The 14,982-nt window shown below is 42.6% G+C and overlaps 1 long non-coding RNA gene across 1 annotated transcript; it reads left to right on the plus strand.

Moving 5' to 3' along the window:
* The first annotated feature begins 4,272 nt into the window (after window positions 1-4,272).
* LOC106568886 (uncharacterized) lies at window positions 4,273-14,710 on the plus strand. Its single transcript, XR_006758750.2, has 3 exons — window positions 4,273-6,048; window positions 9,526-13,569; window positions 14,538-14,710. It is a non-coding gene; the product is annotated as an uncharacterized LOC106568886 (long non-coding RNA).
* Window positions 14,711-14,982: the final 272 nt, after the last annotated feature.

The raw sequence follows: 14,982 nt of genomic DNA on the forward strand, positions 1-14,982 counted from the left end.
AGGGGAGGGGGAGGAGCAGGCTGAACAACAGAGTAAACAGTGAGTGGGAAAGCAGGGTGAAGGGGAAGAGGAGGCGGAAAAGGGTTCATTGTGCTGTCCTGTGCTCACTAATGATCCCATCACTGTTGAGACAAGGGATAAAGCTAGTGAGGGCAGGAGGGTCTGTCTTTTGTTCATGAAAAATACGATTTGGCAGTGCGAGTCCTGCAAGGTGGCACTCTGCATTATACCAGTGGTGGAAAAAGTACTAAATTGTCATACTTGAGTAAAAGTAAAGATACCTTATTAGAAAATGACTCAAGTAATAGTGAAAGTCACCCAGTAAAATACTACTTGAGTAAAAGTCTAAAAGTATTTGGTTTTAAATATACTTAAGTATCAAAAGTAAATGGAATTGCTAAATTGTATTTAAGTATCAAAAGTAAAAGTATAAATCATTTCAACTTCCTTATATTCAGCAAACCAGACGGCACAATTTTCTTGTTATTTTTATTTACGGATAGCCAGGGGCACAGTCCAACACTCAGACATAATTTACAAACAAAGCATTTGTGTTTAGTGAGTCCACCAGATCAGAGGCAGTAGGGATAACCAGTTGAGCAAACGTAAGTGTTTTCTTCCCAGGCGTAGTAATGCAAGGCTTTATCGCTGGGATATGAGGTAACAACAGGACCTGGCCTATGTGTCACGCCCTTACCTGAGAGAGACGGTTTATTTCTCTATTTTGTTAGGTCAGGGTGTGGGGTGGGCATTCTATGTTTTGTATTTCTTTGTTTTGGGCCGAGTATGGTTCCTAATCAGAGGCAGCTGTCTATCGTTGTCTCTGATTAGGAATCATACTTAGGCAGCCTTTTCCCACCTGTGTTTGTGGGTAGTTATTTTCTGTTTTGTTATCTATTACCTGACAGACCTGTTGTTTGTTTGTTTGTTTGTTTGTTTGTTTGTTTGTTTGTTTGTTTGTTTGTTTGTTTGTTTGTTTGTTTGTTTGTTTGTTTGTTTTGTTTGTTTGTTTGTTTGTTTGTTTGTTTGTTTGTTTGTGCTTTAGTGGTCTGAGTTAAAATAAATATTCATTATGAACACTCAACACGCTGCACCTTGGTCCCCTCTCTACGATGGTTGTTACACTATGTTAAGTGTTTTTTTTTTAAGTACTAAGTGTTTGTTAGGTGTTTAAAATATGCCTGAAATAATTAAATACAACGTGATTGTTGAAGTGGTGGTGCCAAGAAACTACTTTTTTGGGAGAAAGAAGCTATTACAGTTATAAATTTATTTTAGTCATGTTAGCAGACGCTCTTATCCAGAGCGACTTACAGTAGTGAATGCATATTTCATTTCGTGCATTTTTTTATTTTTATTTTTGTACTGGCCCCCCCGTGGGAATCGAACCCACAACCCTGGCATTGCACACACCATGCTGGCGTTGAAAACACCATGCTCTACCAACTGAGCCACAGGGAAGCTATATTTTCAAAACTAATGTTGACATGAAGACCATTTCCAGGGATACACAACATCCTGAAATATATGTAGACATCTTTGTTAGGATGAATACTCTAATGCCCTTGACTGAATCATTTTGCTATTCTTTTAAAATTAGCAACTTTGTATTTAGCATTTTGGAACTTTTTCCTCATAATTCTGAAAATATTGTTCACAGCTATGCCTTGGGATGGCCATTTTGGACATCTCAGCTTGCCTGCTTTGGTTACCAGTGTTAATTCACAAAAAATCAATAACATTATTTTCATTTTGTTTCATTAAAATATATTTTGAAATATATGAAACCAAATGAACTATGTCTTTGTTTTTAAGTGTCTGGTTTTGAAATAACAATGTACCATATTATGAGGGAATCATATCTGATAGGATCAGTATATAATTGATTCCGTTTGGATTTTCATTTTACTTCCAAAATATTTATTAGGAAATAACTTTCATATGATCATTCTGGGGCTGGACTTTTCACAGTTGGATCATGTAAAACCTGCAAAAATGATGAGATAAATTAGCATCTTGGTAATGTGAACATTATTCCACCATTACATTTTTGCTATTGGGAAATTCACATAAATTACTGTTTTCACCAGTAGTTCAGCTCATATTCAGCTCCCCTCTAGCTCTATTCTTTACCATTTTTGCAACTTCTGCCATTTGGTTATTTTCTTGGTCCGCAGAGGTGCAGTGGACTTCTGTATAGTAGCAGGTCCTACTCTGCACCCCTGGCCCTGAGTCTCCTCCCTCTGGTAGCCCATGTCCCAACGTCCCATCATCTCCAGCCTGGTATGACCTCCAGGGTACTGGGACTGGATTCCTGGATTGGCAGCAATGAACTCCTTGATCTTCTGGTCTGCCTCTAGATTCAGGTCTATCAGCCTATTGAGCCTGGCCTGTTCCTTTGCCTTCTTCTCCTGAAGAATTGTTTTTATCTTCTGAGCCCTCGCTTTCTCCCACTCCTTCCAGCGCTTCTCCAGCCTTTGTCTCCTCTCCTCCTTTTTTATGAGTTCCCGCCTTATGATCTTCTGTAGGTCCCATTGGCGAAGGATGGCGTTTCCGTAAATGGCATAATCATTGCATACTAAACTCTGGATGTTAAAGGTTGTGTTGATTCTCTTGCGATAATCTTCTTTGACTCTTGTATTGATCCAATTGATTATCCTCCTCCTCTTGCTCCTAGCCTCCTTGGGGTCTGTCTCCTCCTTGTCATAACTGTACCAGAGACATTTGTATCCGTCCCTGCAGAGTTCGCAGTCGCAGGGCCCATACATTAAAAGGTATTCCACCTCTTCATCACCGTCAGCCTCATCTGCTTCATCAGGCAGTGAGTTGTCCTCATGACTACCCTGGCTGCTGTTCTTGTCCTCCAACTCCCTGTACCAGAGCCCATTTCTCTGTACCCTCTTCAGCGTGTTCTTTCTTCTGTCTCTCTTCTCCCACTCTTGCCAGCGTCTTTCCAGCCTCCGTCTCGTTTGCTCACCTTTGAGGAGTTTTGCCCTCTTTTCTCTCTCTCGCTGGGCACGGCTGCAAATCACTACACCGTTTATGTACAACTGATCACTTTGAGTCTCCTCCCTCCAGTATGTTCTTGCAATCTTTCTCTCGTTTCTCTCTTTGACTTTTTTGTTCACCCAGCCAATCACTTTCCCAGTCACGCTGTCCACTTTGGTAGTTCTCTCATCTGCCTCATTACTGTTTGAGGAACAGGTTCCTCCCTCCATATCTCCATTAGTCATACTATTGGCAACATTCATAGGTGGTGCACTGTCTTCTTTACTAATATTACTTGAGCCTGATAATATTTCCTCATCATTGTGTCTGTAACATTTCTCGATGGCTTCGGCCTGTCCTCTACGCCTGGCCTCCTTTTGAAGCTCATGCTGGGCTTCTTCCAGATCTGAGGAACGCACAATGTTATTGTTGCCCATGAGAGCCAACTCTTCATCCTCACACTCCTCATCCTCAATGTCCTGCAGCTCCATGTCTGCCTTCTCAGCCCTGGGCCTGGGTGCTGGGACATCCTTGGGCTCGAGTCCATACTCAGGTGTCAGGTCTGGTTTCGTCCTGGGCTTGCACTCAATGACCCTGACTTTTAGCACAGGGACAGCAGGCTCCAACTTTCTCTGGACCCTCTCTTTGTCCTGTTGCACACTCTCCATATCTGTGTTCCCCCATGTCTTCTGTCCTGTTTTTCTTTCATATTTTTCTGCCTTTGTCTTATCCTCTTGTACCCTGAAATTCTCTATCTCTTTCAGTCTCTCCTTTGTTTCCTTCTCCTGTTGCCTCCTTGCCATCTCTGCCTCCTGCATGTCTTGTTGGCACAAAACAGGGATATATGGAGGTGATCTGAAGAAGACAACACAGCTATGTCTCTTCTTGGGTACTCCTTATTTATGATGTCATTCCATTCTATCATTCATACCATTGTCATAATCCAAACCCCATTTGTGATGACAGTGTTAAATCATTTGTCTTGAAAGATGATTCTGAAGCAATTCTTTCCCTGATTAACTGATATTGTATCTCTGTAAGGGTATAAAACTAGTCTCATCAATATGAAATAGCGTACTACTTATCTTGTTTACCCAGCAGTAACATTCTCAAAGTTGTCACTTCCTGTTTCACTTCTGGGGGGAATGTGTTGTGAAATTGTGATTTCTGTTGTGTTAAGGAAATGAGAATTTCCTCACGTGAAGCCCATTGATTTGCAGAACTGGCCTCTTTTGATTACTAGCAGATATGGTTTTAAAATAGTATTATTATAAGTGGTTTACTGACGCCTGCTGCTGCTGAAGTGCGAAACAAATTATTTAATTTTGGTCCATTCATTGTGCAGAGGGACGCGTTGTTGTGTCTGGACTGGACGCGCTGGAGATAAGGAAAATGGCATCCCTTGAGAGGGCAAGAATAAGATGTATGTCAGGAGAAGTGCAGTATCATCATAAGGAGACTTATACTTGGAATACGGAGGAGGAATGGAGGGAAAAAGAAAGGCAGAGGAGGTTGAAGAGAGAGAGGGGTAGGAAGAGGGTGAGCTTGAATCGGTTAAAAATGGCAGGAAAAATGGAGATGGTTTGTTAAAGAAGATGGGTAGAAAGTGTAAGCAGAGTGAGCTGTACGTCGGATCTAAGACAAGAGAAATGGAAGTGAATGAGGGCGAAGTATCGGAGGGGGTAGGTGTGGTGAAGTTCTCGGAGCCTGAAGCTTGCACCGAGGGTCAGGATAAAGATGAGTCTGTGACGTAATGAGTGCATTTATTTATTTTTTTAAAGTGGACCATTGCGTTTTGGATGATCCATTTGTGGTTTCCAGAGTTGGGTGCTGTGGAATCGGTGAAGGTAACCAGAAGTGGTCTGGTGATACTTTTTGGAGTTTCTGCTGGTCAGAGGGAGCTGGCGCTCCTCATTAAACAAATGGGGACAGGAGATGTGAATTGTTTTGCTCTCAAGAAAAGGGCACCATTGAAAGGAGTGATTACTGAGGTAGCTGTAAATGTGAACGTTGACCAACTGAAGGGGAAGATTCCTGGTGTTTGTGATGCTCGCCGTTTGGTGCGACGCAGACAGGGTGGCGTGAGTGGTGAAACAGGATAGTCGTTGTCTGTTCTTTTGAGTTTTGATGTTGAATCTCTGCCTGACAAAGTGATGTTAGGATATATAAGTTATCCTAATACATTACGTTGTTACAGGTGTCAAGCTTATGGGCATGTGGCAGCAGTGTGTAGGAGGGAGGTTCCTAGGTGTGAGAAGTGTGCAGAAGGGCATGAGACAAAGGAATGAGTAGCATTGGGGAAAGTAGTGGTATGTGTTAATTGTAAGGGTGCCCATGGGGCTGGGGATCAGAAATGTCCGTTGCGAGAGAGGCAGGTTGCGGTTTCCAGGGTTAGAGTAGTGCAGAAGATGTTATATGCTGAGGCAGTGAAGAAAATAGAGGAAGATGGGCTGGGGTGGGAGAGATCCTGAAAGGAGTGGTGTGAGTAGTATGTCTACTAGTACAGAGAGATAGGTCAACAAGTGATATATGCTTGAGTAAGGTTAGATTTTTAGTGTTTATAGAAATGGTTATCAACTGTACTGGAGGGATGGAACATAAGTCGCTGAAAAATGAGGTTGTGGTGGCAGCTGCAGAGAGGTATTTGGGTGTACAAGACTTGTCAGAAGAGTTACAGGGTGTGTTGAGTGGTGGTGTCCTGTCCTTTCAAGCTGTTGGCCTGAGGTAGGACTAGATCGATTTAAATAGTGGAGTAGGGTGGTGCGTTTGAGTGTAAGGTATTTTTGTTGATTTATTTTTAAGCAAAGTATAAGGGAGTTATACTCCAGTCTAGTAGGTGGCGGTAATGCAAAAGTGTTTGGATGCCAACCGCCGTTAAACTTCATCGAAGAAGAAGCAAAGGAAGCCAAGTCGCTCTCGGCCAAACCCCTCCCTTCGCTAATTTCACAGTGTTTATGATCCGAGTGGGCAGCTACCTCTAGCTGTATAATTCATCCTACATTACGATCAACTGGCCAGCTGTATCAGGCAGCTAGATGCGAGGGAAAACACATCTATTTGGTAGCTATCCATCTGATTGATGTTAAGAATGACAGTTGTTACAGAATCTCCCCGTCGAGGGCGCTACTACAATACAGCTATATCACTGTTTGTCTGAGTATTTGTGTATTCATCAATTCCTCATACTCATGCCTTAAGCCAATCGAAAAATAGCTATGTGTCTCACACAAAGTTCCCTCCAATTTCTTTCGGTGCAAATCTCAGGTTTGCTGAGCAAACTTTAACGTTATGTGCAACTTCCAGCGCACGTTTATTGTGAACACTGACCAGACCGCACAGCACGCATGTTGACTTTGTCCATCCACACCAGACGCGATCAGTTCACGCTAGTTGAAATATCAAAACAAACTATATTAATTTGGGGACAGGTAGAATATCATTAAACATTTATGGCAATTTAGCTAGCTAGCTTGCTGTTGCTAACTAATTTGTTCTGGGATATAAACATTGGGTTATTTTACCTGAAATGTACAATGTCCTCTACTCCGACAATTAATCCACAGATAAAATAGTAAAAGTTTGTCCATGAACAAAATGTGCACACGTGGCTACATGCAGCTCTCGCTCTGTTCTCAAAACAAGCGCATCAAATCAGTTTGTCATGTTCGCCGAATACAACAGGTGTGGGCCTTACAGTGAAATGCTTACTTACAGGCCCTAACCAACAGTGCAATATTTAAGTAAAACATGGGTATTAAGTGAACAATATATTTTTATTTAACTAGGCAAGTCAGTTAAGAACAAATTCTTATTTTCAATGACGGCCTAGGAACAGTAGGTTAACTGCCTTTTCAGCTCGGGGATTCAATCTAGCAACCTTTCGGTTACTGACCCAACGCTCTAACCACTAGGCTACCTGCCGCCCCAAATAAGATAAGTAAAGAAATAAAAACAACAGTAAAAAGACAGTGAAAATAAGTAGCAAGGCTATATACTGGCACTGGTTATTTTGGCTAACTGAGGCAATATGTACATGTAGGTATAGTTAAAGTGACTATGCAAAGATGACTAGCTTGAAAAGACAGTACCGTGCAGTAGCGAAGAGCCCTCAATGCTGCTCGATCATCCTATTTTTTCCAACTTAATTGAGGAAAATAAGAACAATCCGAAATTTATTTTTGATACTGTCGCAAAGCTCACTAAAAAGCAGCATTCCCCAAGAGAGGATGGCTTTCACTTCAGCAGTAATAAATTCATGAACTTCTTTGAGGAAAAGATCATTAGAAAGTAAATTATGGACTCCTCTTTAAATCTGCGTATTCATCCAAAGCTCCGTTGCCCTGAGTCTGCACAACTCTGCCAGGACCTAGGATCAAGGGAGACACTAAAGTGTTTTAGTACTATATCTCTTTACACAATGATGAAAATAATCAGGGCCTCTAAACCTTCAAGCTGCATACTGGACCCTATTCCAACTAAACTACTGAAAGAGCTGCTTCCTGTGCATGGCCCTCCTATGTTGAACATAATAAACGGCTCTCTATCCACCGGATGTGTACCAAACTCACTAAAAGTGGCGGTAATAAAGCCTCTCTTGAAAAAGCCAAATCTTGACCCAGAAAATATTTAAAAAACTATTGGCCTATATCGAATCTTTCATTCCTCTCAAAAAATTTAGAAAAAGCTGTTGCGCAGCAACTCACTGCCTTCCTAAAGACAAACAATGTATACGAAACGCTTCAGTCTGGTTTTAGACCCCATCATAGCACTGAGACTGCACTTGTGAAGGTGGTAAATGACCTTTTAATGACGTCAGACCGAGGCTCTGCATCTGTCCTTGTGCTCCTAGATCTTAGTGCTGCCTTTGATACCATCGATCACCACATTCTTTTGGAGAGATTGGAAACCCAAATTGGTCTACACGGACAGTTTCTGGCCTGGTTTAGATCTTATCTGTCGGAAAGATATCAGTTTGTCTCTGTGAAAGGTTTGTCCTCTGACAAATCAACTGTAAATTTCCATGTTCCTCAAGGTTCCATTTTTGTTTTCACTATATATTTTACCTCTTGGGGATGTCATTCGAAAACATAATGTTAAATTTCACTGCTATGCGGATGACACACAGCTGTACATTTCAATGAAACATGGTGAAGCCCCAAAATTGCCCTCGCTAGAAGCCTGTGTTTCAGACATAAGGAAGTGGATGGCTGCAAACTTTCTACTTTTAAACTCGGACAAAACAGAGATGCTTGTTCTAGGTCCCAAGAAATAAAGAGATCTTCTGTTGAATCTGACAATTAATCTTGATGGTTGTACAGTCGTCTCAAATAAAACTGTGAAGGACCTCGGCGTCACTCTGGACCCTGATCTCTCTTTTGAAGAACATATCATGACTGTTTCAAGGACAGCTTTTTTCCATCTACGTAACATTGCAAAAATTAGAAACTTTCTGTCCAAAAATGGTGCAGAAAATTAATCCATGCTTTTGCTACTTCTAGGTTGGACTACTGCAATGCTCTACTTTTCGGCTACCCGGATAAAGCACTAAATAAACTTCAGTTAGTGCTAAATACGGCTGCTAGAATCCTGACTAGAACCCAAAAATTTGATCATATTACTCCAGTGCTAGCCTCCCTACACTGGCTTCCTGTTAAGGCAAGGGCTGATTTCAAGGTTTTACTGCCAACCTACAAAGCATTACGTGGGCTTGCTCCTACCCATCTTTCCGATTTGGTCCTGCCGTACGTACCTACACGTACGCTACGGTCACAAGACGCAGGCCTCCTAATTGTCCCTAGAATTTCTAAGCAAACAGCTGGAGGCAGGGCTTTCTCCGATAGAGCTCCATTTTTATGGAATGGTCTGCCTACCCATGTGAGAGACGCAGACTCGGTCTCAACCTTTAAGTCTTTACTGAAGACTCATCTCTTCAGTCGGTCCTATGATTGAGTGTAGTCTGGCCCAGGAGTGTGAAGGTGAACGGAAAGGCTCTGGAGCAACGAACCGCCCTTGCTGTCTCTGCCTGGCCGGTTCCCCTCTCTCCACTGGGATTCTCTGTCTCTAACCCTATTACAGGGGCTGAGTCACTGGCTTACTGGTGTTCTTCCATGCCGTCCCTAGGAGGGGTGCGTCACTTGAGTGGGTTGAGTCACTGACGTGGTCTTCCTGTCTGGGTTGGCGCCCCCCCTTGGGTTGTGCCGTGGCGGAGATCTTTGTGGGCTATACTCGGCCTTGTCTCAGGATAGTAAGTTGGTGATTGAAGTTATCCCTCTAGTGGTGTGGGGGCTGTGCTTTGGCAAAGTGGGTGGGGTTTTATCCTGCCTGCTTGGCCCTGTCCGGGGGTATCATCGGAAGGGGCCACAGTGTCTCCTGACCCCTCCTGTCTCAGCCTCCAGTATTTATGCTGCAGTAGTTTATGTGTCGGGGGGCTAGGGTCAGTCTGTTATATCTGGAGTATTTCTCCTGTCTTATCCGGTGTCCTGTGTGAATTTAAGTATGCTCTCTCTAATTCTCTCTTTCTTTCTCTCTCTCTCGGAGGACCTGAGCCCTAGGACCATGCCTCAGGTCTACCTGGCATGATGATTCCTTGCTGTCCCCAGTCCACCTGGCCGTGCTGCTGCTCCAGTTTCAACTGTTCTGCCTGCGGCTATGGAACCCTGACCTGTTCATCGGACGTGCTACCTGTCCCAGACCTGCTGTTTTCAACTCTCTTGAGACAGCAGGAGCGGTAGAGATTCTCTCAATGATCGGCTATGAAAAGCCAACTGACATTTACTCTTGAGGTGCTGACTTGTTGCACCCTCGACAACTACTGTGATTATTATTATTTGACCATGCTGGTAATTTATGAACATTTGAACATCTTGGCCATGTTCTGTTATAATCTCCACCCGGCACAGCCAGAAGAGGACTGGCCACCCCTCATATCCTGGTTCCTCTCTAGGCTTCTTCCAAGGTTTTGGCCTTTCTAGGGAGTTTTTCCTAGCCACCATGCTTCTACACCTGCATTACTTGCTGTTTGGGGTTTTAGGCTAGGTTTCTGTACAGCACTTTGAGATATCAGCTGATGTAAGAAGGGCTATATAAATACATTTGATTTGAAGTTTTGATTTGATAAACCGAGTGTAGCAGCAGCGTAAAAGAGGGTGTGGGGGGAAGTCGAGGTAGCCAATGTTCAGGAGGCTAATTGAGGTAATATGTTCCTGAGTGTATAGTTAAAGTGGCATCTACTCACCACCGCTCATGCTGTAAACACAGTCCAGTTCAAAGTAAATAGCACAGATCCATATATGGAAATGGTCTATTTGCATATAGGCCTACTGCAGCTCTGATTTGTTTATGCCACACCGGTCTATGTAAAGTATTTGCTGAGTAGTGTGTGTCAATGAAATAGAATTCTACTCAGAAGCGTTCTGCCTACAACAAAATCTCTTGCGTCGTTTGTTTTGTTTCGGAATGTTGCATTGAAAGTGGCTATTTGATTCGATCCCAATTGCCACAGTAAAGGGAAATGTTGATAGTGTTAACAAGGAAAACTCTAGAACAGTGGTCACCAACCTTTCAAGTGTACTTTGAGTCAAAATGCAAGCTGAGATCTACCGCTCAGATAGTTTTTTTTAACATGACTTACGTATGCAATAATTACATTTTTAACATGACTTACATATGCAACATTAACCAATTAAAAACAGTACTGTAGAAATGAGGTTTGTGCAGTAAGCTATAGGCCCAATACATTATCACTGCATATTGGTGTTGCTTGAATTGCCCTGCCAATGAATGCATTGTTGTTCGCCGCATTTTTTAAAATAGGCTACATGGTCACACCAGTAATGGATGCATTTTTATTTTACTTGGCTCATGGTGCCTGCATCTGATGGTCAGTCTCAGTAGACTGAGGGTCCGCCTCTCAACATCACGCCACTCTCCCTTTCCTCCACTGACCAAAAAGGGACACTGCCTTCCAGCTGATGGTAAAACTCGAGTCGCACCACATTATTTCTGCCTCATGCAAATATTCATTTTACTCCTATGAACAGAGAAAGTAAAATATTCCTCGATATTAAAGACCCAAGCCGCTAATAATAACAACTCAAGCCTATCGATACACTTTCCTACTCATTCATTACTGCTGCTGTGCTAGTTGTAGCGCTGAGTGGAAATAGGAAGAAAGCACATTTTATGGCTTATAAAAGTGTTGAATACAAAGTCTTGACAGTGCTGAGTAAGAACTTAAACATGAATTCACTCATAAAAACAGCATCTCTTTGCCATTTTGAACCATTTCATGTGTCTGAAGGTACAAACTCTGCCTTCCCGGCGGGCCCAGAGAGCTGCAGACACAGTCATCTGAGCAGTAGGCCTATAGTGCATTTGATTTGCTCTCTGGGCCCATCGGAGAAGGCAGAGTTTGCTTCTCTCTGCCTGCTCCCAGAGGCAGTTTGGAACTCGGTAGTGAGTGTTGCAACCCAGGACAGACAATTTTTACGCACTTCAGCACTCGGCAGTCCCATTCTGTGAGCTTGTACCACTTCGCGGCTGCGCTGTTGTTGCTCTTAGTTATTTCCACTTCACAATAACAGCACTTACAGTTGACCGGGGCAGCTTTAGCAGGGCAGAAATTTAACGAACTGACTTTTTGGAAAGGTGGCATCCTATGACGGCGCCACATGGGCACTGTGAATGTTAGCCTATGGCGATTGCATGGCTTTGTGCTCGATTTTATACACCTGTCAGCAACGGGTGTGGCTGAAATAGACATCATTAAGGTTTTCGGACCATTATTTCAAGTGAAAAACATGAATAAATGCGTGGTCTCAAATATTAAACATTTAAGGTTAAGTTACATTATAATAAATATCTTTGTTTTTTCACTGGATGACCCCTCATTTTGAATGACTTAAAAATGTCGGGAAAAGGGGAGATGGTTTGTTAAAGAAGATTGGTAGAAAGTCTAAGCAGAGTGAGCTGTACGTCCTCATTCACTTCCATTTCTGTTGTGTTCGATCCAACGAAGTATCAGAGGGGGTAGGTGTGGTGAACCCACGCCATCTGATGCCCCGTGGGGTTCACCACACGCCATGGTGATTTGTTTGAATCCGTAACTATGTGGCAGAGTGCGAAGTAGGTACATGTCCTTCTTGTTTCTGTATTGGGTGACGGGACCATAGCTCATTATGTGGAGTGTCATGATTTGTGGATTTTTGTTCATGACATCTCTTAGGACAGACTCCAGGTGAGCCCATACTGCTCTCTCATCATGTCTAAGCGAGTCAGATATGGTGGCGTAGGACTGGCTTCCTTCCGATCGCAGTAATCTGTATCCTGACGATAAAGGCATCTGCAAATTGACCCTCAATTAATATAGATAGGTTAGTAGTTGTTTACATAAACTTATTTTCAGTATTAGCTGCTTGATGTGCTATACTATAAAAAAAATGTTTGACATAAAACACCCTTATCCTACAAAAACTTGTAGATGAATAGATAACTTAATACAAAGACAAACATATTGACACCATTCAGTAGAACCATTTAGTCATTTAATTTTTTTAAATTTAACTAGGCAAGTCGGTGAAGAACAAATTCTTATTTACAATGACGGCCGAGGAACAGTGGGTTAACTGCCTTGTTCAGGGGCAAAATTACAGATTTTTACCTTGTCAGCTCAGGGATTTGATCAAGCAACATCTTGGTTACTGGCCCAACGCTCTAACCGCGAGGCTACCTGCCGCCCCCGTCATAGGCTGTAACCGGAATTTCTGATGACTCCGAATGCTTACCTTAGTTCCACCGTGTGTACCCATGTGAACACTTGACTTTGACATCAAGTAATTTCTAAACGTTGAAAAGGATAAGTATGAAAATACCCGTAAATAAGTATAGAGCCGGGAATTTAAAGTTAGAGCGAAATTTCGTATAGAGACAAATTTAAAGTTTAGCTTCACTGTCCAGATAAATACGTAGAGGAGTATAGGCCCGGATTCAATACAAGGTGTTATAGAGCAGCATAATATAACAAACTTCTAATAGTAAATTACGCTTGAGCCGACATGTGTAGCGCTAACAATTAATGCAGTCTCTGCGAACGTCAGGGGAAAATGCCTTTTTAAAGGCGCATTGTTGGCTGTTTAGTGCGCTACACTATAACGCAACTTTCATTGAATCCCAGCCATCAGCGATGTAGTGGTAAAAAAAATAGTTGGGTAAACGCTGATTGGCGTTTGCGGTAAGTAAACACTCCCTTTACTTTGAATGCATTTTCCTGCTAAAGGTGGGTAAATGCTCACACAAAATGAATAAAAAGGTTTGTAAACTGCCAGCCATAGATTACTACACACGTTGATCAATAGCTTAGCCGTTATATTGCACCTGGTATTGATCCCCTGTTCCCTCCCAGATGAAGACTTGTTCCATGTGTGAGAACAGAACGGGCTACTGCTCTAGAGCATGACCCCTCTCCCAGTGCTAGCTGGGAAGGAGGTCAAAAGCACGGCCGACCACGTCCTTGAGACGTTCTACCCCATCTCTCCCACCATCGAACTGCAGTGTGTCCAGGTCTACCAGGAGCAGAACCGTAAGGTAATACTACTGTTTATCTGTCAGCAAAACCAGTCAATACACCTACAGATCCATAGGATTTGACTGACATGTTTTATTTATTTCACCTTTATTTAACCAAGTAGGCTAGTTGAGAACAGGTTCTCATTTACAACTGCGACCTGGCCAAGATAAAGCAAAGCAAAGCAATGCAAAGGAGCAAAATAAATAACAGTATGGGGAGGAGGTAGTTGGATGGGCTATTTACAGATGGGCTATGTACAGGTGCAGTGATCTGTGAGCAGCTCTGACAGCTGGTGCTTAAAGTTAGTGAGGGAGATATGAGTCCCCAGCATCAGTGTTTGTTTTCCGTTTCGTTACACTCATTGGCACCAGAGAACTTGAAGGAAAGGCGGCCAAATGAGGAATTGGCTTTGGGGGTGACCAGTGAGATATACCTGCTGGAGTGCGTGCTACGGGTGGGTGCTGCTATGGTGACCAGTGAGCTGAGGCAGGGCTTTACCTAGCAAAGACTTATACATGACATGGAGCCAGTGGATTTGGCGACGAGTATGAAGCGAGGGCCAGCCAACGAGAGCATACAGGTCGCAGTGGTGGGTAGTATATGGGGCTTTGGTGACAAAACTGTGATAGACTGCATCCAATTTGCTGAGTACAGTGTTGGATGCTATTTTGTAAATGACATCGCCGAAGTCAAGGATCGGTAGGATGGTCAGTTTTACGACGGTATGTTTGGCAGCACGAGTGAAGGATGCTTTGTTGCGAAATAGGAAGCCGATTCTAGATTTAATTTTGGACATAATATAACAGTTACAAAATACACTGTACAGCTGTGTAGTTTTACAGGTCCCACAATTGTCACACATTTGTTATAAACAGAAATGGATAGTAACAGTGAATCCATTTTACTTAGTAACTTAGATTTTATACAAAAGGTATTTGAAAACATATGACCAGGGTTTTTTTTCCTCTCTGCTTTGCCTCTTCAGATTCCTCCAGGTCTGTCGGGGTACAAGTCTAAAACGTTCCAGAGGTTCCTGTCCCTATATCTGAATGGAGCTGTGTGAGCTGCAAAAATCAGCGCCTAAACAACAACAATAACCTTCCCATTTCTACTGTCAATACTGTCATATCTGAAAATAAAGAGACCCTAGATAATCTATCTCATCATAGTCAAACGTTTCATTGTGTTTCTCTACCCTCGGGACTGTTGTGGTTTTGAAATACACGGAACAAAAATAAACGCAACATCCAATAATTTAAGTTACAGTTCATATAAGGAAATCAGTCAATTGAAATACATTAATTATGCCCTTATCTATGGATTTCACATGACTGGGAACACAGATATACATCTGTTAGTCACAGATACTGTACCTTAAAAAAAAGAAGGTAGGGGTGTGGATCAGAGAACCAGTCAGTATCTGGTGTGAC

This window comes from Salmo salar, chromosome 14, assembly GCF_965601325.2.
Source record: "Salmo salar chromosome 14, fSalSal1, whole genome shotgun sequence".
NCBI classification, from domain to species: Eukaryota; Metazoa; Chordata; class Actinopteri; order Salmoniformes; family Salmonidae; genus Salmo; species Salmo salar.